General features: G+C 47.5%; 1 protein-coding gene across 1 annotated transcript in view; it reads right to left on the reverse strand.

Annotated features, from left to right (window-relative positions):
• Nucleotides 1-22,517, reverse strand: part of ARHGEF38 (Rho guanine nucleotide exchange factor 38) — a 109,679-nt gene that overhangs the window by 77,304 nt on the left and 9,858 nt on the right. The gene's annotated exons all lie outside the window — the stretch shown is intronic.

Genomic DNA, 22,517 nt, shown 5'->3' on the forward strand with positions numbered 1-22,517 from the left:
ACAGTCTGCCTTGTCCCCTTGCAGCCAACGCAGCTAGGCGTCACCCTGAGTGACAGCTCGCTTAAGCGAATAGCAGGGCAGAGACCCCTGACCCTGCTGGCAGCGTTCCCTTTCCTGTGAGGAAGTCCCCGCGTAGTGTGTGCCTCAGAGCGTATGTGACTCCGTCCATGCTGTTTGTAGCTCCACGTGCACCGGAGCGCATAGGAGCAAGTCCCCGCTGTAATCCCGTTACCAGCGTGACCTTTTGCACAGGGAGATCAGTCATCATTGGCAGCAGCGAGACTGGGAGAGATACCGCAGCGTAAACCAGCAAACTGTCATTGACCCTGCACGCGCCAAAACGCTACAGCTAAGTAACAACCAGAAACTGTCGTTCCCAATGTACCAGTTTGTATTACCGCTTGAAGTTAACTACTAAAGTACTGTTGTAACCTACAAGCCTGCCACTTGAATAAACCCTTCATTTGGTTATATCTTCTAAGTGTGAGGTCTGACAACCACACTGCACGTACTTATAGACACTCTGCCAATAGATTTAACACTATCAGGCCGGCGTCCACTGGCCACGGACGCCGGTGACAGCCCCAGGCTTCAGCCCTGGACGGGTGAAGCCTGGGGGGGGGGACCCCTTTATGGGGGGGTCCCCACTCCTCCAGGCACCCCGTCCAAGGCTGACCAGCCACGGTGCTCATGTTTCGGCCGGGGGACCTTATATAAAAAGTGTCCCCCGGCTGTGGCATGACACCGAGGGCTGTTGGAGCCCGGTGCTGGTTTCAAAATACGGGGGACCCCCAGATTTTTTGTCCCCCGTATTTTTGGAACCAGGACCGGTCCAAGAGTCCGGGGCTGGTTTCAGAAATACAGGGGACCCCTATGCTTTTTGTCCCCCGTATTTTTGGAACCAGCCCCAGCTCAATGAGCCCGGGACTGGTTATGCTCAGGAGGGGGGACCCCACGCCAATTTTTTGTTTTTTGATGAACAAAAAATCGCACATTTCCTTAAATTCACACATTTTCATGCCTAAAATTCGCACATTTTCATGCCTAAAATTCGCACATTATCGCACCTAATCGCACTTTTCATTCCAGAATTTGCACCTCATTTAATATGCGAATTCGCGGCAAAAATGCAATATTAAAAAAGTGCGATAATGGGCGATTTTGAAAGTGCGAAAAAATCTCATCCCATAGAATGTCACCCTAAATTACTGTAAACTGTAATTCAAATTAAAGATTTATATGCCTGCTCTTACATCTATCCCTTATGTACCCTGTATCTACCAAAGTGCCCTTTTGATTCAAATGAGGTTAAACATTTTGTTGAATTCCCACTTTTAGATGCATAGGGTAATTGTTATACCCTTACACAGCCTAAACTTCAGCCGGAAAGTACAGTTTAACATTGGAATAGTTTCACAAATAGCAAGAAGTGTAATACTGAAACATATGTCCTTGGGTCATATGAGCTCATATTTTCCGACACAATGTACAGTAATACAATTTAAGTGCTTCTTTTAGTTTTGAGTCATCTGACTTCCTAGCCACACCAATTAAGCTGTCTGATGTTACTTAGCTAAATAAACTGTTTATTAATACTGAGAATTGTATGATGTTGCTTCTATTGCCTGAAAGGGCATCGAACAATATTAAACCTAGTCTAGACAACTGATTTATGTCCATTACTGAGCCAAATATCAGCATCTTGATACTTAGTAAATCAGATCAGCCATGGTGCAAATGTGTCTGAAAATGACCATTACAGCAGTACAGTTTTACAGTGTTTTGTTTTCTAAAGCCTGACATTTATAAAGATATAATATAGTAATTTAATCCTGAAATGCCATATCAATAAAGCTAATAAAGTTATTAAGTGCATTGTATTCAAACTTTTACAATAGGTTATAGCAAAATGCTTCAGAGTCTGACAATCTCTTCAAGCATAAGTTAGGCAGGTACTGGTGGGAATATGTCACTTCATGTTAACTCATTTATCCAACTAGTGCTGCATGAGACTTCTAATAAATATGATACATTACAGCTAATTACATTGACCATATATCCCAGTAGTTCATTGTTTTGGAGAGACAGTGGCATTAAGGAGGAGGGGGAGGGAACAAATTGCCTGGGTCTGTTGAAAGCCAGGGCCCAGGTCAGCTAATGAGGGGACAGATATATGCCCACCCCTCCAATGTCCCTGAGTACCACCCGAACCTGCAGATGGTACTGTAAATACAATTGTAAGCAATAGTAGGGCAGTGCCTGTTGGGTGAAGGCACTACACACACAGCAAAATCCCTTAATCCAAGAGCATATAAAGATTTACAGGAGAATTAGCAAAGTTGGGTTACCTATTCTGAATCTATTCGGCTGAATATCACACAGGCACATTGCAGAGAAGAGAATCTACCCTTTTATGTATACGTTTGAAAGTCTTTTGTCCTTGTGCTGTGCATTCAGAGCTGGTTATAAGTGCAACTTGTGGCTTCTTTTGCTTGTCATATTGCACATCTGTATTTCCAGACAGCGTGCACTTGTAACTCCCTACAATAAGGGGCTGGGTCAGAGGTTGGAGGGATTGTGTAGACACAGCCAAAGTACCATAAGGGCAGAGGCGGAACTACCATTGGTGCAGCAGGTGCATTGCACCGGGGCCCCTGAGAATTAAGGAGCCAATTGCTGCCCAGTCCAGCAATGACTTCTTGGGTTGGGGTCAGGGCTAAAAGTGGTCATGCAGAGGTGGTGGAACTCAATTCTACATGCCACCTAATTACCCCCTCCCCAGCTCCCATTAGGCAGAGACAGGGCCAGTGGTAGGGTTTTTGGCATCCCCCTGCAAACTAGAATGCTTTTCTGTGAGAATTACTGTGCAGGGCCAATATGAAGGTTAAAATGTTCCACCTCACCATTAGAGGTGGTGGAACTCAGTTCTATCTCGTTCCCCCTCACTTTAACCCCTGGTTGGGGTAAAGGAGGGGGCCCAAATTACATTTTTGAACCTGAGCCCACCACTCACAAGTACCACCACTGCCTAAGGGAATGTTGTGGGCTTGTAGACTTCAGTTGTAACCAAAATGGCTATGCACCTGATTGGAAGGATATAGGTAGGTACATACGGGCTGTTTTCACATATTTTTAAGTAAAAAAAAAAATACAATGATAAGTCTTGTGAGAAGATCTAAAGGCCCAGAGCTTTCTCGTAAGCTTTGCACCTGTATGTGATAATTGATACATCCATGCGATGTCTTCAATTAGCACAGTGCGGGTTGGGGACAATTTGTAACACCCCATGCACAGCTGAGATGTGGATCGTGATATACAGATTGTGATAAATATTGGAGAATCTGGATTTTATGCATGTTTAATATTCCTGACCCTGATCCTCTGGTACGATGGTCAGGAGATCGGGGGGGTTGCCCCAATACACTGAAGGTGTATGGGCCCCTTTTATTACCAATTGTACAGCTCTATTTAGCCACTTAAAATAAAAATGTGGAATGGACTATAAATTAGTATTCAAATAAACTTTCAATTACATCTAATCCAAAATGTATGAGTCACGTATACGTATTTAAAAAAAATAGCTGTGTTAATGTTAGTCACTGCTAATACATGTTTAAACAAATAGTTACTGCTTACATAATCTTTCTGTTCATTTATTCTATTGTCTATAGTTAGGAATAGCATTAATTTAATTCTACATTACAGATTTTCAACTCCAATCCTCAAGTACAACCAACAGGTCATATGTTCTGGATATCTTTAATCATGTATAGCTAAATTAATTTTTTTTACTTGCCCGCTAATTATACAACCTGAAAACATGACCTGTTGGTGGTAAATGAGGGTTGGAATTGAAAACATTTGATATACAGTACAGCTTGGAACTGGATGCATTTTTATTACAAAATACCTAAAAAAGCTTAACGTACATTTCATTAATGAGACCTGGGAAATTACTGTGCAATGAACATTTACACCAGAATTGACTAAACTCCGCCATTACAGTCTAGGTTTTAAAGCTATAGTTGTTTGAGCACAGATGAGCACAGATTAGACATTAGACACTAAATTAGACATTAAGCATTAAACATTCTGAGAGAGAGATATATAGATAGAGAGAGAGAGAGAGAGAGAGAGAGAGAGAGAGAGAGAGAGAGAGAGAAAGATTGTAATCATAATACTCCAAAAGGGCAGTCATTTTTATAGTAGGAAGTATTTTAACAAATGTTATAATACCCACAGGTAATGTATTAGGGGAGATTACAGATACCTGCATAGGAACACTTCAATATATTCATAATGAAGATAAGTAGATAGAAGGTGAGTGATATTATTGCAGTTGTTATAGTAAGCACCACTATAGCAGAATATAAAATATTATGGGACTGATTCAGCAGTGGACTAATGTCTATTGTCTGCGCATGCATTTGATTTGCACACTGCATACTGTACATCCCAAAATTGTACACTAATAATACTATTATACCCCTTTTAGACCACAAATGCAGGGTTGCACCGGAACTTTGAAATGGTTCAGTCCCTGTGAGACCCTGCATGTGCAGTCTGTTCAGATCGCATAATTTTGCCAGTTCGCTGACATCATGTGGGGAAGGGGCGCGTTATTGGGGGCGGGGAGGAGGCAGTGCTTAGAGCTGGTGCTGCTCCAAGCACTGCATCCTCCATAGTGTGAACGATAAACAGGTCGCTCCAACCGTTTAACCCGTTCACACTGCACAGTAACAAGGCAACAAGCCGGAAAGAACACTTTTTTTTACCCGATTCGTATTGCCGTGTTGCTACCGGTTAGCTGTAACCACTAACCCCTTTCACATCGCACCAATTACCGGGTCGAACCGGCAAGAAACCGGCATGAATCTGGTAATTTTGTGCGATGTGCAAGGGGTATTAGTATTACAGTAACAACTTTATTTTTACAGCCTAGGGCGCCCGGACTGGGGTGGCATCTTGTACTGTAGGTGAAAGCTGAGGAATAAAATTAAGGCCTAATTTATTCCATGCTTGATAGCTATCACCTGTCCTGATGTACTGTGGGAAAGGGGGGGGGGGAGGGTAGAGTTCTTAAGGTGACTGCCAGATAGCTGTGCCAATGTAACTTACTGATGGAACCATTACTTTATCTACATTGTCCTACAGCGCCAGCTGGTCAGCCTAAAGCCAGAGTCTTCTTCACATGCCAGGAACATTAGATCCTACATGCTGGTTCTACTGTATAACCTTCGTAACATGCACATGGGCAATATGAATGATGAGTCCCTGAGCACCCATACATGTGTGTTTAGAAGCATTACAAGGGAAGCTACGCGACTTTTAGCCTATGGCACCTGGAACCTTTAATCAGGCTCTGTACATATGGCATCAACATGTAATCTCCACAATAATAAATACTACTTACAATCTCATAATACTGTTATAATACTACAACAGAAAACTGCACTATAAAAACCTTTACTATATTAATAGTTTCTCGTGTGCTTATGAGTGGGTTACCGACATTGGTGCACAGGCTGCTTTTGTGTTTATCACAGTAAATCCTGACTTTATATTACCTGACTGCCTCAGTAGTAATGATGCTGAATTTCTTATGTTATTTAACTCAAAAATTCTGTAACTTTGTACTAAAAGCACTGCGGCTCAGACCAGTAAGGAGAATAGCTCACTTGAAACTTAGCCAATGTTTAAACAATGACTACAATAGTTGTAAGTTCCGGGCTCCAAGCAAACAAGTAATGCAGATGAGTTGCTGTGTTTTAAGGCTGGCTGACAAATTGCAATGCTGGCAAAATACTATCCAACCAAATACATATTAAGATTTGTGTGGGAAAGAAACACATTGATTAGTAAACGGTCAGGATGCCAACACTAAAGCATCTCGGAAGGTAAAATCCCCCCTCCAACAGCCTAACCCTAACCTCCCCCTTAGTGCCTAACCCTAACCCTCCCTCCCCGCAGCATAAATGCAACCCTCCCCCCTTAGTGCCTAACTCTAACCACCCTAGGTGGTGTCTAACCCAAACCCCCTCTAGGTGGTTCATAACCCTAACCTCCCTCTCACGCAGCCTAACCCTAACCCCCCAGTATGTGCCTAAACATAACCCACCTCCCCATCCCCAGCTACCTACTCACCTCAACGATCAGGATCTCGGCTGTCATGATTCTGGTGCGAGGATTCTGGGTGGTATAAGGATTGTGGTGTCGGGATTCTGGTGCCATTATCTATCACCCTTCCCAAAGTGCTGTGTGTGTGTGTGTGTGTGTGTGTGTGTGGGGGGGGGGGGGGGGGTGAAGTTCTTAAGGTGACTGCCAGATGGCTGTACCAATGTACATTACTGGTGGAACCATTACTTTATTTACACTGTGCTACAGTGCCAGCTGTAATTGCAAGCAGTGTTCAGAAATACAGCATATGCTGCACTAGGGTGCTGTATGACAGCCCAACAGTCAGGATTCCGAATGTCCAAATACCAACATCGGAATCCTGACTGCTTAATGCCCTGTCAGGGTCCCAACTGACAGGGGCTATTCTCCCTTGTGGGGCTCCGTGACGCCCATAGAGGGAGAATCGAACCTGTGGTGAGCGCAGCGAGCCACAGAGCCAGCAGCGAGCCTGCAAGTTGCTTTTTTGTGCTCGCCCCCTGTCTACTGACTGTCAAAATCCCCACTGTGGGCCCGTCATACCATACCCGCTGCACTCTACAGTCACAAACTTCATGCTATAAGTACTGGTATAGAAATCTGATTTGGACATAAGTATGTGATGTAAGACTGCCAGCTTACAATATGTACTCCTGAGCATATGGGCAGAAATACACTATTTCTAGATCAGTTTTACTTTTAGCATAAACTTTAATACATAGGCCCCACCTCAGTATCATGCCTTGTATGTGAATGATTGCATGTTCATGTGGTTTATGGTTCTGCCATACATTATTTCCAGGCTTTAAAGAGCTTTACAGCATCATAAAATTCATATTCTCTGCATGCAACTTCCTTTCAATAAGAGATTTCATGATAAGGCAGCCGGCCACAACATTTAACCAGGTAATGTTAATGCTGCAACACAGCAGTGACTTTATTATCATGACTGTGTTATACGTAATTTTTTATGTACATAGTTCTAAGCAAATACTGCAGCACTCCATAGTACGTAGAGTATTCTATTACATAATGCAAACAATACACATGCTGTAACCCATGAAAGCCAATCAGATTTTAGTTTTGTTAGTCTAAAATGTATGAAAGATGAGTATTAACTACTGTATCTATAAGCTCATCTGTAGTATTAACGAAGCCTTTTAGAGTCAAATGTAGATGTCTGTATAAGTTTCCTACAATCACCTCTGCAGAAAGCAGAAGTACATTTCATGTTTACACAACCAGCATGACAGCATGCAAATAACCTATTGGAAAAAAACAGGACTAATATTTTCATATAGTGAATTCTTCAATGGTAATAGTCTCATATGTTACAGCGCATGAATCATTATTGTAAGCAAGAAATTTCCTGGGTCATGGACCCGACACTTTTTCGTAGGTAGTTTCTTTTCACACATACCGAAAACCCAGGTCGATGTGCGTTCACTTGGAAATACCCAGGATTTTTATGTGTGTATGAAAGCGGAATTAATGAATCAAGATCACCTCTGTTAATTTCTTATTGCAACTGTCATATTTATTTGTCTGAATTTAGTTCTGCTAATTCTAGGCACCAACCTACAGTAGTTGTCCAAAGCTAAAACCATGTGCACTGCGGGTGAGGTATAGGGTTCCGACAGTCGGGATCCCGACAGTCATTATCCCGACTGGCCGGACCCAGCATGGCGAGCGCTGCGCTCGCCACGCTGCGGGCACGGTGGCTCGCTATGCTTGCCACCTATTCTATGTCGTGGACCCCCACGAGGGAGAATAGCCGGTGGCCGTCGGGCCCCCGTGTGTCGGGATCCCGTGCACTGCAGGCAGGGTTTATATACCATGTTCAGAGAGAGCGTTAAGCCCCATACACATACGGGGTGACCTGGCACGTTTGCTTGACGACGTGCTTAAGCACAGTCGCTCAGCACATATCATGGGTGTCCTGCGATGCTTCGTGCTGAGCGATGATGCTGAGTGGGGCTTTACCTATTAGGCAAAGTCCTGTGATCTAGGGAAAGCCATTGCCATCGCTGCAGGGCATACGCTTAGAGCGATCTATGCTCCTTATCCTTTTCAAGGGTCTGAAATTGCCCCGTGTTTATGCCCCTTTATAGTGGGTTGTGTCGAAACTGAAATCTAAATTGCAGTGTAAAAATAAAGCAGCTGGTATTTACTAGAGATGTGCGGGCTCGGATTCCACAGATCCGAGCCCGCACGGACGTCATCAATCCGGGCCCGGATACGAGCAGCGCTCGGCGCTTCCTGCCTTACTCGAATCCGGGCGCACGGGCAAAATGTCATCGCCCGGCGTCGGATTCTCGCAAGATCACGGAACCCTTAAAGTCTGCAACCTCGCGCTGCCATCTTCACTCCAATCTCGGAGAAGGGTAGGGAAGGGTGTGCTGCTGCTGTGTGTGGTCTCTGCTGGGGCCCATGCTGCTGTGTACTGTGTCTCTGCTCAGTGATCAAGACATCACCATTGCATACCTCCCAACTTTTGATCTGAAGAAATAGGGACACTCGCGCGGCGAGCGCCCGAAAAGGAGGCGGGGCGTATGCAAATGAGGGCACGGCTTATGCTAATTAGCCGCAACCTCATTTTCATACGAGAATAGACGCTGTGCGCATGCGCACAGCGTCTATTCTACTAGATTGGGGGGTCTCCCAACTGCCACCCCCCGCAGCGGGACAATGCCTGCCGTGGGTGGGACAGCGGGACAGGACCCGAAAATCGGGACTGTCCCTCTAAAATCGTGACAGTTGGGAGGTATGCCATTGCAAGGATGACTGGTGCTGTGTTCTGTCTCTCCTTTGTGCTGGGGCCTGCCTCTGCTGAGTCTGCTCCTGTATAGTCAGTCACAGTGTGATAGTCCACTGGTGCTGCTAGTGCCACTGCCTGCCCTGCACTGCCTAGTGTCTGCTGCAGTCTGCTCTCTGCTGTTGCCACTGGCTAGTGCCTACCAGTACCTATTGCAGTATATAATTCCAGTGTGCTGTTGCCCCTGGCTACCAGTACCTATCACAGTATATAATTCCAGTTTGCTGTTGCCACTGGCAGTGGCTACCAGTATTTTATTTATTGCAGTATATAATTCTAGTCTGCTGTTGCCACTGGCTACCAGTATTTATCGCAGTATATAATTCCAGTCTGCTGTTGCCGCTGGCTACCAGTATTATTTATCACAGTATATACAGTAAATCCAGTCTGCTGTTTCCACTGGCTACCAGTATTTATCGCAGTATATAATTCCAGTCTGCTGTTGCCGCTGGCTACCAGTATTATTTATCACAGTATATAAAAATCCAGTCTGCTGTTTCCACTGGCTACCAGTATTTATCGCAGTATATAATTCCAGTCTGCTGTTGCCGCTGGCTACCAGTATTATTTATCACAGTATATAAAAATCCAGTCTTCTGTTTCCACTGGCTACCAGTATTTATCGCAGTATATAATTCCAGTCTGTTGCCACTGGCTACCAGTATTTATTGCAGTATATAATTCCAATCTGCTGTTTCCACTGGCTACCAGTACTATCAGTCCAGGGGTGCCCACATGTGTGCTGTATCCATCCAGGGGTGCCCACATGTGTGCTGTATTTGTCCAGGGGTGCCCCCATGTGTCCTGTATCAGTCCTGGGGTGCCCGCATGTGTGCCGTATAATTCCAGGGGTGCCCCATGTGTCCCATATCAGACCAGGGGAGCTACCCTTTTTTTTAATGAAAATAAAATTAAGTGTTTTTTTTTTTTTTTTTTACTGCAAGGGCTGTTAAATGCGCTGTAATCCAGGGGTGAGCCAAGAGTGCTGTATAATTCATGGGGTGTTGCTAAGTAAGGTGTGCTGCTCTTTTTTATAATTAAAAGAATACACATTTTTATTTTTACTGCAGGAATTTGTCTGCCGTATAATTCCATGCCTGCCGCCATGTGTGCCGTAACAGTCCAGGGGTGCCGCCATCTGTGCCGTATAATTCCATGTGTGCTGTATCAGGTCAGGGGTGCCACCATCTGTGCCGTATAATTCCTGGGGTAAGCCAAGTCTGCCGTATAATTCATGGGGTGCTGCCAAGTGTGCTGTATTAGTCCAGGGGTGATGCTAAGCGTGCCATATCAGTCCAGGGGTGATGCTAGGTGTGCCGTATCAGACTAGGGGGGATGCTAAGTGTGCCATCTCAGTCCAGGGGTGATGCTAAATGTGCCGTATCAGTCCAGGGGTGATGCTACCTGTGCCATATCAGTCCAGGGGTGATGCTAGGTGTGCCGTATCAGACTAGGGGGGATGCTAAGTGTGCCATATCAGTCCAGGGGTGATGCTAAATGTGCCGTATCAGTCCAGGGGTGATGCTACCTGTGCCATATCAGTCCAGGGGTAATTCTAGGTGTGCAGTATCAGCCTAGAGGGTATGCTAAGTGTGCCATATCAGTCTAGTGTTTGTGCCGCACACTTGTGTGGCTTATCATAGTTATCCAGCTACCTCGGTGCAACCTTTTGCCCTAAAAACAATATTGTAAGGTGTGAGCTGTTCAGAATAGACTGTAAATGAGTGGAAATGAATGTTATTGAGGTTAATATAGCGTAGGAGCAAAAAAAAATAAAAAATTCTGCGATTTTAGCAGTTTTTATGCTTTTTTAACAAAAAAATCAGAACCCAAAACCCAAGAAATCCAAACACAAAACACTTAGGAGGTGTTTTGGCAAAACCCATTAGAACCCAAAACCTCAAGGTAATCAGAACCCAAAACCCGAAAAGTGGCCGGTGCACATCTCTAGTATTTACCCTGCACAGAAGCAAAATAATTCCCCATTCATACCACAAATGCCGGGGTCACACAGGGGCGAGGTGGAGCGAGGGTCATGCTGTGGAATTGGCAAGTGAATGCACTTGCCAATGCCCTCTCCCCTGCTGGATCCTGTACCCCACGATGTTGCTGCATACACACATCATCTAGAGCAGCGGTTCTCAAACTCTGGGTCCTGACCCCAAAGTGGGTCCCAACCTTCTGAGCATGGGGTCACGACTCCATGTTGCTGACCATTAAGCTGATGAATTTTCTAATCTCAGTCAGTGATTCAAGGCAATGGAAAAAACTGTGGAATTGTCTATGTTAGACTCCTCCCATCATTTTGTGCCTCCACAATGCTGCCATGTATGTGCTGTCTGCTGACTACACAGGTGATGTGATGACCTTCTGCAGTAACTTGTTGGGGTCCTGTCATTATTTATATTGTCTGATGGGGTCCCAGAGCAAAATAGTTTGAGCACCCCTGTTCTAGTGTGTGCCCAGCTTTAGTTTCAGAAAAGTAAATGCTGTAATACCAATCCAGAAAGCATTATTCTTCCCAATAACCTCTACTGTCGGCTGTCGATGATCATTTGGGGAATTTGTATCTGTGGACATGATAAATATGGGGGTGGCTTTAATGGATCTGGTCAATAACTATGGTGGATCTGGGTGTAGCTTGTGTGGGTTACCACAGCTCCAAAATGTTCCCTGAGACAATTCCAAATATGGTGCAGGATATTGGCAGAAGATTACTATACAAAGAATACTAAACCCATACCTCCCAACTTCTGTCCGTATGAAATAGGGACACTCGCGCGGCGAAAAGGGGGCGGTGCGTATGCAAATGAGGGTGCGGCTTATGCTAATTAGCCGCAACCTCATTTTCATACGAGAATAGACGCTGTGCGCATGCGCACAGCGTCTATTCTACTAGATCCGGGGTCTCCCAACTGTCACCCCCCCGCAGCGGGACAATGCCTGCCGAGGGTGGGACAGCGGGACAGGACCCGAAAATCGGGACTGTCCCTCTAAAATCGTGACAGTTGGGAGGTATGACTAAACCTCTGCAAACACCACATACAGTACTTGCTCTGGAAATCATGTGCGTCAGAGGGAATCCAAGTGCACTGGTGTAAGCAGAGGTCCTGCCTTGGCCTGAAGTTACTTTTACATTGTGCATTGTACAGTACACTATTTGTGCCTTGAAAATATCCTCCAGTGATTGTATATATAGAATTTGCAATCACATTTATATTGAGGAACAGAAGTAAACAAAGCTGGTACAGTATCTCTGCTGGTAGGAAGGCTCAGTATGTTTGTGAGGCCTCATGGAAACCAATTCCCATGCCAGCTTGCTGTGATCTGAGGAAAATTATTCTACTTGCAACAGCCTCAGGCATGAAAATGACAGTGGAAGATTTCCAAGCCATGTTATGGGCCTGATTCTGAATTGCATGCGTCTTCCTCTGCTTTTCCCATTGGCTGCAGCATTGTACTCACTTTGTTATTCTATTATTTGACAATTGGCTTGACAGAGTTGGAAATCTGTGGGGTATATTTACTAAGATGGGCGTTCTATTGAAGATAGGATGTTGCGCATAGCACCAATCAGATTCTACTTCTTATTCATTTAGTAGCTTCTAGAAGATAATAGATCGGATCTGATTGGTTGCCTATAGCAACATCCCATCTTCAATAGAATACATATCTTAGTAAATTTACACAGTCTTCTAGTGTCCACAGCCACAACTGTCATAATTAGGATAAGAACTTGCACCAGGCCACTACGAGGTGCTAGATAGGGATGTGTCAGGAACAATCTTCCCTTCCCTGTATGCACAGAGATGTATGACATCCAGTACATAGTCATCACACTACCATCAGAAAAACCTTCTTAATGCGTCTTGATAATTGACCCTAGTTCTTGGCCAGCATCTCCTACTTTATGCTGGTTGCCTTAGGCACAAGGGACCTGATACCAATGCTCAGTACTTTGCTCATGCACTTGACCCGTACTGGGCATGGGCAGTACAAGTCTGCGACATACAGTAGGATGGAGTTTGGCAGCAAACTGTCAGTGATTAATGCTATGCTGTTTTTCAGGTGCCTCATTCTTATGTTAAATGCCCCCCCCCCCCGACCCGATTTTTGATTGTACACCCACCCTGATGGTTGATTACTATGTTAAATGGCCCCCCATTGTTAACACCACCCCAGTATCAATGCAAACCCGAAGCGTGGCGAGCGCAGCGAGCCCGCAAGGGGTGGCGGTACGCGTCCTCCAACCTTTTCATACCCCCACTATCCTCGTCGGTGTGGAGTTGATTTTATATAGTGTGGCGAGCGCAGCGAGCCACTGAGCCCGAAGCGTGGCAAGCGCAGTGAACCCCGCGAGGGGACGCGGAATACATGTGAAGTAATATGCGTCCCCACGCGGGGCTCGCTGCGCTCGCCACGCTTCGGGCTCGGTGGCTCGCTGCGCTCGCCACACTATATAAAATCGACGCCACGCCGACCTGGATAGTGGGGGGTATGAAAACGTCGGAGGACACGTACCGCCGTCCCTCGCGGGCTCACTGAGCTCGCCACGCTTCGGGTTGGCATTGATACAGGAGTGGCGTTAACAAGGGGGGGGGGGGCATTTCACATAGTAATCACCCATCAGGCTGGGTGTACAATTAAAAATTGGGTATGGGGGTGCATTTAACATTGTAATCAGGCATCAGGGTGCCTGTACAATGTATTATCGGGTATAATCGCGTTGCATCGCATCGCATCGCATGCCACTAGTTAAGGCATGCAATATTAAAATTGTACACTCCTCCCGGGAAAGGCTCAAAATCGGGTACAATCGCATCGCATGCCTTAAATAGTGGCATGCGATGCAATGTATCGGGCGCCCAGATAATACACAAGTACCCAATATTCCAATTTGCGTTAAATACAATATTCAATAGAGAGTCCACTTGTATGGCCACCCAACCACTTAGTTCCCTGAAGGTTAGGGAACAGAAACAAAAATGAACAATCCAATACAGGTAGTGGCGCCTAAATGTTATACATATTCTGCTGTATTTCCTGTATCAACTCAATGAAGGATCAAATAAATATGTTTTTTGTATGAACACCTCTTCTCTCTGCTTCACTGGAGTCTGGCCAATTATTCCTAAATCTATTGGTCATATGTATAACATTTAGGCACGGGCTCCATACCACTATTGGGTTTTATATATACATATATATATATATATATATATATATATATATATATATATATATATATATATATAGCAATCCAATGCTGCCGGCACTCCTAGTGTCTTGTGTACAACTGCTCCAGGTGCCAGAGTAAAGATAAATAGCAGTCCAATAAACCCACAGGCGTGGGAATAAACAGCACTCCGGGAGACTTGATAAATGCACAAAATGTACCTGTATCCACCTGTACTCATCAATACACATTTTGTGCATTTATCAAGTCTCCCGGAGTGCTGTTTATTCCCACGCCTGTGGGTTTATTGGACTGCTATATAAATATATATATATATATATATATATATACTATGGTTATTGGCTAGGTGATACTATATAGAGCACACTCCGATAACCCCCATTGTTCTATACTTTGTTTTTGGGTTCTCACTAACAGGAGAACCTTATCGGAGGTGCAGCTGATTACTAAAGAGGATCAGCGCAGAATGGAGGTCACATTGTCTTGTTATATATATATATATATATATATATATATATATATATATATATACTTTACATGTATTCCGCATCCCCTGGCGGGGCTCGTTGCGCTCATGGCATGGGTGCTTGTACAATAAAAAATTGCATCGCATCCCATTTTCTGGCATGCGATGCTATGCGATATTTAATTGTACAAGCATCGCATCGCACGCATCGCACACCACTAAATAAGGTTCACGATGCCATGCGATGGGTGCCGTGCTAGGAAACAAGTACCCAAAATTTATTAATAGAGTCGTACGGTACTCAGGTAATAAACTAACCGTAGATCGCAATCACTAATGCATATATAAGATGGGTAGCTAATAGCTATAAGATGTAAGTATATTAACAACATGATTGCATTACAATACTATATAAGAAATACATACAAAAATGAAAAATAAACAAAATAACAAAATATATGGAAACCAAAGAATCAAACCTGCACAGAATAATGAAAAAATGACCTAAAAATATGTACAGTAGATAAATTAATATACACACTGCATGACTGGGCATAGGCTATGAAATAGACGGAGACATTTCTAGTCTACATTAACAGTTAGATACAATGGATAAGTCCCAAATTCTCATTAAGCCCTCTTGGAGAAAGGGAGCAAGCTTATATATCCAATATAAGTAATTTAGCTCTAAGCGAGGGGGGATATAATCGATCATACTGTAACGTAATGTGTTAAGTCATACCTCCCAACTTTGGCACTTCAGCAGGCGGGACGAGCGTGGTCGGGGCGTGGCCTAATTTGGGGGCGTGGCCTATACTCGCGGCTCTTCCGCGAGGCCACGCCCCCATTTTGACGCTATGGGGGCATGACCCAGAGGCTCTGTGAGCCTCTAGCCATGCCCCCAGCACCCTGGCTGCGGGAATAGACACTGTGCGCATGCGCACAGCGTTTATTCCCCGCTGCTTAGCAGCTGACAGGGGGGACTCCCAACAGCCCCCCCACATCGCGGGACACTGCCGTCCGCGGGTGGGACAGCGGGACAGGCCCTGACAATCGGGACTGTCCCGATAAAATCGGGACTGTTGGGAGGTATGGTTAAGTGAGTGGGCTTCATTAAGGAAATGCAGAGGGACCCACTTTTTTAGAGGAAAGTGCTAAATGTATAGATGAGCGATGAGCAGTCATGCGCTCGTGAAATGTGTGCTCCTTTACTGGCAGGATTGTAAGTGTTAACCCATGGTACAAACAGAGTGGTGATGGGTTTATCTTTAGGCTGGAGTAGCATGTTACGCTCCATACAAAGGGCTTTATTTTTCAATCATCACTCCGTTTGTGCCATGGGTTAATACAAACCTGCCAGTAAGGGCATTAATGCATTTGCTAAAAAGCACTGACCTAAAATTCAATCAGACCCCAAATTACAGCTACAGGACACCCGTTATATTATGATGTCCTGTTATAAACCTGGGAGGAGTCTCCATGACATATTAGTGAAAACTGACATCACAGAAACTGCAGACCATACCATGCAATTTTTTCGGTACTTGTTTCCTAGCACGGCGACAGCGATTTTTATCTTAAGCATCGGGATCTAAAAAAGTTGCGTTGATCGCATCGCATGCAACCAAATCGCATGCGATGCGATCGATGCGATTTTTACATTGGAATCAATGTAAAATGGTCCCTGAAACCCAATTTTACATTGGGCCCAATGTAAAAAGCCCCCGAAACCCCAAATATAATTGCATACCCCTCTATGCCCCACCATTGTTAAAGCCACCCCATGATGAACGCCAACCCAAAGCGTGGTGAGCGCAGCGAGCCCGTGAGGGGCGGCGGTACGCGTCCTCCGACCTTTTCATACCCCCACTATCCACGTCGACGTGGAGTTGATATTATAAAGTGTGGCGAGCGCAGCGAGCCACCGAGCCCAAAGCGTGGCAAGCGCAGCGAGCCCCACGTGGGGACGCGCATAACTTCACAGGTATATGCGTCCCCACGCGGGGCTCGCTGCGCTCGCCACGCTTCGGGCTCGATGGCCACACTTTAGAAAATCAACTCCACGCCGACGTGGATAGTTGGGGTATGAAAAGGTTGGAGGGCGCATACTGCCGCCCTTCGCGGGCTCGCTACGCTCGCCACGCTTCGGGTTGGCGTCAATAGTGTGGTGGCGTTAACAATGGGGGGCCATTTCACATACTTAATGAAAAATTGGGCCCGTTGTCCCATTTCCCATTGTTCCCTATGTAAAATCGCGTTGATCGCGTCGATCGCATCGCATGCCATTATAAAGGCATGCGGTGGACGCGATCAATGCGATTTTCTCTTTGCCGGCAGTAAAGCCACTTAATTAACAGAAAATCGCGTCCATCGCATACCTTAAGTTACCTTAATTTAACTACGCCGTGCTAGGAAACAAGTACCATTTTTTCCACCGCCAGGTATAGGGTGTTTTAGGTGTGGATGTACCACATGCCAATTTTAAATTGCAGGTGATAGGTTTGAGCACCCTATCACAGGAAAAACCTTACATATTAAACATAATTTTACATGTAAATGTGGCACCCCAATCTGGGATGCCCCCAGGAGCAGGGACAATGCACGCTGGGTTGCTAGGCAACCGCAGCACTAGTGAAAATCCTGCTTCCAGGACCTAAGGGGTTAACACTTAGAGGCGCCGAAAGGGCGCGAAAAACCTGTCCCCAGGCTGACTGGCAGAAAAGAGGACAAATCAGCGGAAGGAGAGGAGGAGGAGAGTAGCGTGGCCGGCCAACGAGAGGAAAGAAGAAGCGGGTGCCTGGGGGAAGACCGGCAGCCGGAGGAGGAGGAAGAGGGACGGTGCGGTGATGGCAGCGTGACCTCCGCTGACCCGCAGACAGACGCCGGGAGCCGGGACGGAGCGGATGAAGCGCGCGACACCCGGCTGAACCAGAGAGGGACGGGGAGAGAGACTGCCGCACACAGCCTAGGAGGGAGCGGGGAGAGACCTGTGACCCCGGCTGACCTTCCGACCCGCCAGCCGCACCAGGCATACACTGAGGGGGCCAGACAGGGAAGAATCTCTCAGCGCCTGGGCGCCGCGTGGAGAGAAGCCGACAGGGAGTACAGCGGGTCAGGAAGGGCGCAGCTGAGTGTGGCAACGCTGCAGTAGCAGCGCCCACACTAGCGTGCCCTCCTGCAGAAAAGAAGAGTCCAGCACCAGCCAGCAGACGCCGGGGGACCCGCTCGCTGACGGGCAGGAGCCTGCACCTTGATTCTGACATCAGGTACCCTGCTCGCTGGTTCCCCAGGCCAGCCCTCAGTTTACCCACTCCCTATCATCAACGGAGACTGCCATTTATTGGGCAAAGCCCCCGCTACTGTCCCAGCTAGCCTCAACCCCTTTGCCCGGCCAGGTAGTACACCAGGTCCACTACCTCGAATACCCCACCAGGGAGCACTATAAGGGGTGTTAGCCCTAAAAGGTTTGGATCCCCTGTAACGCCGGGCACCAAAGGAATCGGCCCCTTCAGGAAATCTATTGGAAGCTGATAAGGAGGGATGCCCTGCTAGCTTGTGGTGGAAGTTTATAGTGCCAGGAGCCAATTCTTCTCCGGATTTAAAATTGCTGTGCCCACCTTGTCAAAATTGGAACACTTCCCTCGGGTGTGTGACAGGAAGGGTATTCATCCAGCATCGTATTCATTGTGTCGATTCTGACAGTATATGACATGTTACTGTTTGCTTTGGGATGTGTGGTATGTTGGGTACCCAGTAGATATAGGTATTACGTGACTAGGGCCCCTCATTGATGACTGCATAGTGAGTGGAAATACGGTTGCCTGCAAAGACCCAGTTGGCGGTCGTCAGGAGCAGTTTATCCACTCCCCAGTATACTGGAGAAGTTCGGGAACGTTGTTAGAGAGTTTAATGACCCCAATCTGCAAGGCGGACATATTTGGTTACTAGATCGTTAAATTGTTTAACGCACTCATTGTCATGCGTGTGCACATTACTTGTTTGTGTCCTATTTGCACTAAATAAAACATAAGCGGTTGTACCTACTGGGCGCCTTGCTTGAGTTCCTGGGGCGGTGTGTTCTCTTCGGCCGACACTGAGAAGAATCGGTGTGGAACCAAGAGTATCCAGCGACTCAAGGTATTTATCTACCCCCCCGGCGGCGTGTCACACTTGGCGTCACGAACAGGATACGAGTCGGCGGAGAGAACAACCAAGCAGGGAAGATGGAGCAACCAGCTGCGCCAGCACAAGGCGGAGAGATACCAGCACCCGAGGGTGAAAAACAAGGACAAGCCGCCGCTGCACCAACCTCCCAAATCACGTTACCTTACTACTTCGGGGCGTCATGGTTACCCAGCTACAGTGGAGACAAGAAGAAGGTGCCAGGAACCACGTTCGAAGAGTTCAAGAGAGGAATAGAGGCAGCATGCCTATTGTACACCATACAAGAACACCAGAAGATTCAGATCCTGATAGGACAACTGACAGGATCTGCTCTCCGCGAGGTGATGTCATGGGCACCCGAACACAAGACGACGGTAGCACAAATACTGAAGAAGCTATCCACCACCTTCGAGTCGCGAAGCCTCCCAGAATTAAAATTGAAATTATACGGAAGGAAGCAACGAGCGGGCGAGACATTGCGAGATTACGCCCTCAGTCTAATAGAATTGAGTAAGGCAATACAAGCCATCGACCCGGAGGAATTGAGGAATGCGGATGAGACACTAATAGCTCAGCTGATCGAAGGGGCCGAACGAGAGAGCATACGGGCGCAACTGAGGCTGTTGCGAAGGCAGATGGTGGGTGTGACCTTCGCTGACTTCAAGGACGCGGCCATCGGGGTAGTCGGGACACAGGATGAAGTAGAAGAGGAGTACCCTGAATTACGAGGGGTTCACGAACAGCCGTACTCACGGAGAGCCTTCTCTATCAGCCCTGATGGGGCAAAGGAGGACAGAGACACAGCCATACGGGTCACACAGATCCTACCGGACGACCAGTTCAAGGTTCTACAAAAGCAAATCGAGAACCTCGCTGTCAGCATGGCGGATATGCAGAGGGAAATACGCCAGCGACCCCGAACACCGGGAGTAGACCCAGACACGGAGGAATGGTGGGCCCAGTATGTGGGACAATGCCCGAGGATCAAAGTGCTGATCAATGGGATAGAGAAGGTGGCCATGATAGACACCGGGTCGCAAGTATCTATGATACAGTTACCCACCCTCCAAAACTATTGGGGGAAAGAAGTTCCATTCAGACCGCCCCCCACGCAGGTGAAAGTGGTCGCTGCCAATGGCCGAGAGGTCACCTGCAACGGGTACTGGGAAGCCGACCTGAAGATCGGACAAACGTACTTACCCAAACAGGGGTATCTGGTGATTACCTGTGAGGAAGGAAAGGTTTCCCCCATCATCCTGGGCATGAACATCCTAAAACATTGCCCCGAAGAGCTGATCGCGGCACTAAAGCAAGAACAGGTTAACCCGGATCAGGCTGAGGAGGTAACCCTGCAACACATTATCTGTGTCCAGAGGAGTCAGGCAGTGAAGAAGGTGCTGGCCACACGGGCACAAGGAACTGTCGAATGGTTTAATGTCCGAAGAGGATATGGCTTCATTAAACGGAATGACACGAAAGATGATGTTTTCGTCCATCGAACGGCCATAAGAAGAAACCACGTGCAGAAGTTCCTGCACAGTGTCGAAGATGGCGAGACAGTGGAATTCGATGTGGTAGAAGGAGAAAAGGGTGCTAAAGCGGTGGACGTGACGGGTCCAGGAGGGGGACCGGTGAAAGGAAGCAGGTTTGATACCGACAGACGCCGCTCCCGCAGGCGGTTTCACCGGTGCCGAACTGGGCGCTGCCACGACAATTCCGATGCCCCCTCCCTCTTGCCTCGACGCCCAGAGGAGGATAGCAGGGAGCAAAGCGAGATGCTGACACTTACCAGCCCAGTAACGTCCCACCTGGAATCATGCGCATCCTGGGCGCAAGAACCCCAGTCCAAAGTTGCTGACGCAAGGGACTTGGTCGACCGGAAATCAGGGAAGAATAGGGACCACCAGAAGGTCAACTATGGACAGATCACCCCAGTGTCCAAAAGACAGAATCGCCCCAAGCGCAGACTCGGTGCGAAGTGGGAAGCGGACCCCTACGTGGTGACAGAAGAACCATGGGGTACAGTAGCAGCCTACCGCACCGCCCAGCACGTTGGCACCCACTCCCAATGGATCCATCAAAGTCGGAGCAAGCCATATCTGAGTCAAACTCCAGTAGATTCCGGGTCAAGTAGAGAAGGAAGTCTTGAAAAGGAAGATCCCGTCACAAGGTGGTTCCAGGACCCGTGGGAACTGATGCCGACTGTAGGATGGTCCGTACCACGCCTTCCGAATATACCGCCGCAGAACAATCCGAGGATCGTTGAACCTGCTCCTGAGGCAGTTGAGATCGCACCCCCTGGGGCTGGAGCGGGGCGTTCAGTTAGAAGCACGCGAGGCGTGCTACCCCTGTGGTATAGGGAGTAGATTTGCCGCACGCAATGTCTTACTGAATATTGTGTACTGTACATATTACTAAAAAGATGTGTAAACTGTTAATGTGACTTTATGTATGTGACCCCTCCCCGAGGGCAGTGAATAGTTGAACCCCAACCCAGAAGACTTTTTCCAGAACAATTCTGGTTTGATGCCCGAGGACGAGCATCCTTAAAGTGGGTGGATATGTGGCACCCCAATCTGGGATGCCCCCAGGAGCAGGGACAATGCACGCTGGGTTGCTAGGCAACCGCAGCACTAGTGAAAATCCTGCTTCCAGGACCTAAGGGGTTAACACTTAGAGGCGCCGAAAGGGCGCGAAAAACCTGTCCCCAGGCTGACTGGCAGAAAAGAGGACAAATCAGCGGAAGGAGAGGAGGAGGAGAGTAGCGTGGCCGGCCAACGAGAGGAAAGAAGAAGCGGGTGCCTGGGGGAAGACCGGCAGCCGGAGGAGGAGGAAGAGGGACGGTGCGGTGATGGCAGCGTGACCTCTGCTGACCCGCAGACAGACGCCGGGACGGAGCGGATGAAGCGCGCGACACCCGGCTGAACCAGAGAGGGACGGGGAGAGAGACTGCCGCACACAGCCTAGGAGGGAGCGGGGAGAGACCTGTGACCCCGGCTGACCTTCCGACCCGCCAGCCGCACCAGGCATACACTGAGGGGGCCAGACAGGGAAGAATCTCTCAGCGCCTGGGCGCCGCGTGGAGAGAAGCCGACAGGGAGTACAGCGGGTCAGGAAGGGCGCAGCTGAGTGTGGCAACGCTGCAGTAGCAGCGCCCACACTAGCGTGCCCTCCTGCAGAAAAGAAGAGTCCAGCACCAGCCAGCAGACGCCGGGGGACCCGCTCGCTGACGGGCAGGAGCCTGCACCTTGATTCTGACATCAGGTACCCTGCTCGCTGGTTCCCCAGGCCAGCCCTCAGTTTACCCACTCCCTATCATCAACGGAGACTGCCATTTATTGGGCAAAGCCCCCGCTACTGTCCCAGCTAGCCTCAACCCCTTTGCCCGGCCAGGTAGTACACCAGGTCCACTACCTCGAATACCCCACCAGGGAGCACTATAAGGGGTGTTAGCCCTAAAAGGTTTGGATCCCCTGTAACGCCGGGCACCAAAGGAATCGGCCCCTTCAGGAAATCTATTGGAAGCTGATAAGGAGGGATGCCCTGCTAGCTTGTGGTGGAAGTTTATAGTGCCAGGAGCCAATTCTTCTCCGGATTTAAAATTACTGTGCCCACCTTGTCAAAATTGGAACACTTCCCTCGGGTGTGTGACAGGAAGGGTATTCATCCAGCATCGTATTCATTGTGTCGATTCTGACAGTATATGACATGTTACTGTTTGC

Source organism: Crinia signifera, chromosome 1 (assembly GCF_055691185.1).
Source record: "Crinia signifera chromosome 1, ASM5569118v1, whole genome shotgun sequence".
Taxonomy (NCBI): Eukaryota; Metazoa; Chordata; class Amphibia; order Anura; family Myobatrachidae; genus Crinia; species Crinia signifera.